This window comes from Acanthisitta chloris, unplaced genomic scaffold (assembly GCF_000695815.1).
Source record: "Acanthisitta chloris isolate BGI_N310 unplaced genomic scaffold, ASM69581v1 scaffold4139, whole genome shotgun sequence".
Lineage (NCBI taxonomy): Eukaryota > Metazoa > Chordata > Aves > Passeriformes > Acanthisittidae > Acanthisitta > Acanthisitta chloris.
The window spans coordinates 20,570-23,054 of record NW_008691817.1 but is presented as its reverse complement, the minus strand read 5'-3'; the positions used below and the strand labels follow the sequence as shown (position 1 = coordinate 23,054).

Genomic DNA, 2,485 nt, shown 5'->3' with positions numbered 1-2,485 from the left:
AGGCAGAGAGTTACCTCAGGAGCTGCAGCTTCTGCCTCCCTGCATGGTTTCTCCACCTCAACACAGTATTTAGTCACTTTTCCTGCTCTAATTGGAGTCCTTGGGTCTCTCTGTCCTTTATGTCTCTGTCCTCTCTTGTCCCCTGTGGCATGACCACTCTGCACCTCGCTGTGCTCACATCTCCCCAGCCCCATGGACCTCGTGTCAGCTTCTGCTGTGCAACACAACATAAACCCCAGTAGCTCATTTTGGGGGCTGAAAGTCCTCAAGGCTGGGAAAAAAAATCCCACTTTTGTCGACTTTATTCCACCAAAACCAGCTGAGCAGAATCCCAGCTCCGGCCTCGGGGGGATCAGAGAACCTGAGTGGTGTTGTGGTCACTGTGGGGTGGTGGTGCTGGTTGTCTCCTTCTCCTTCACACTGCTGTATTGCATGAAAAATCTGAATAAAGACCTGATGAGTGCACCGAGTGCTGCAACCTTCATCCTCACAGCTCCTCCCGAGGGGCTCAGGGAGGGTATCCAGGGTCAGGTCACATGTTCCTCCCGATCCCAGCCCCTCCCTGCAGACATGGCATGCTGGAAATCCTACCCAAATCCCACCACGACGTGTCTACAAGCTCACAGCCTGCTCCAGCCTGGTGCCAGAGGATGTCCCCAGGGTCAGTCACAGCCGGAGCGATGCTCCCCACAACGTCCTCCTCGTGCGCGACGCTCACACGCCGCGGTGACGAACATATGGCAGCACAGATGGTTTGTCTGCAACCAGGGCCAAAGCCTGGACTGCAAACACACACAGCAGCAGCAGGAAACATCTCCAGTTCCCCCAGGGCAGGCAGGATGAGGCCAGGCCATGGCTCCCTCTGGGATTTGCTCCTGCAAAAGAGGAAATGACACTTCTCCCCCCAACAACCAGCATGGATTTTCTTAAGGGGAGTTGGAAAATGCAGGTGGAAGTGGAAAATCCAGCAGGTTTCCTGCCCTCAGCTCCCAGGGGTGGAAAATCCAGTTTGGCAGGGGCTGGGTTGAGGCGGGGGGAAGTACTTTTCCCCCAGTACATGGGAATAACAGAGAGTTTGGAGGCATAAAATGGGGGTAAGAGAGGAAAATGTGTTGGAGGCAGCTGCTCCCTGACTGCTGCTTCCCTTTGTCCTGCTCCAGGCTGAGCCACAGCCTCCAGTGGGAATTCCCGAGGAGTGCAGGGGCTGGAAGCTGTCCCAGATCCCAGAACACTCCGTGGCTCCTTTGTTACCACAACCTCTCTGCCCCAGGCTTCCCTCGAAGCTTTTTGGGAAAACAGATTTCCCCAAAAGGGATGACCCAAAAAGGAGCGAGGGGCACAAAAAAAGGAGGAGAAAACATGGGTGTAAATAACTGTAAAGACTAAAACTCGTGAGGGAAAGGGCTGGAGAAGGTAAGGAGGGGCCCAGCACATTCCTGGGCTGGAGGCAGGAGCAGGGACACGTCCGGATCTGCCGTTAGACGTTGCCCAACGAGGCTGAGTCAGGCTTAGGGCGGAGGCTGCGGCTGGAGGATCCCAACGCCTCTCTCCAGCTCCAGCTCCAGCTCCAGCAGCACAGCCAGAGCCATGGTGAGTGCACTCAGACTCCTGGAAGGGCAGGGAGAGGTGGCTCCGTAGGGTAGGAGGGTGATGGCACAGGAGCTGCTCCCACAAGAGGCTCCGGAGACGGAGAGACACGCTGGGCACGGGACGGAGTGGGCAATGCCAAGGGCTGAGCACACTCATTGCTCCAAGCTCTGCTCTGGCTGCTCCCAGGGCTGGGAGGGTGTCCTGGGTGGGATTGTGTGATTCCAGGGCAGATCACACCTCTCCGGGAGAGGAGATTTGGGCATGGGAAGGTGCCCAGGACTGAGCTAAAGGCTGTGCCGGGCGAGAGGAGGCAGAGTTGGAGTGTCCCATCCGTGTGCAGGTGTTGCCACTTGTGTTGTTCCCTCCTTTCTCCCCACTGATACTTCCCTGGCCATAGCCAGGCTCGGGGCTGCAGCTCTGTCCCCTCTCCTGTGCCCCCACAGCCCAGAGCTGAAGGAGGAACAAGTTGGCACCTCTCAAACTAACCAGAACAGGCTGAGCTGAGGCTCAGGCAGGGCAGGAAGTGGCAGGGAGGCCCCAGGAGGTTGAGGTTGGGCAGGGAAGGGTGGGATTCCCCCAGTTCGCCCTGCACTGCTTTTCCCAGAGCCTGGAATATGGGAAGGGGAAGAGCTTTACATCTACCTGGAGCCGTGGGGAGGGGAAGAGCTTCACTTACCCCTGGAAATATGGGAAGGGGAAGAGCTTTACATCTACCTGGAGCCGTGGGGAGGGGAAGAGCTTCACTTACCCCTGGAAATATGGGAAGGGGAAGAGCTTTACATCCACCTGGAGCCGTGGGGAGGGGAAGAGCTTTATATCCACCTGGAGCCGTGGGGAGGGGGAAGAGCTTCACTTACCCCTGGAGTCGGAAGGAGGGGGGAAGAGCTTTACATCC

At 57.3% G+C, this 2,485-nt stretch overlaps 1 protein-coding gene across 1 annotated transcript in view; it reads left to right on the top strand.

Annotated features, from left to right (window-relative positions):
• LOC103809526 (RNA-binding protein 25-like) overlaps nucleotides 1–2,485 on the top strand; it is a gene marked incomplete at its 5' end in the record, with an annotated part of 5,933 nt that overhangs the window by 1,773 nt on the left and 1,675 nt on the right. The window lies entirely within an intron of this gene.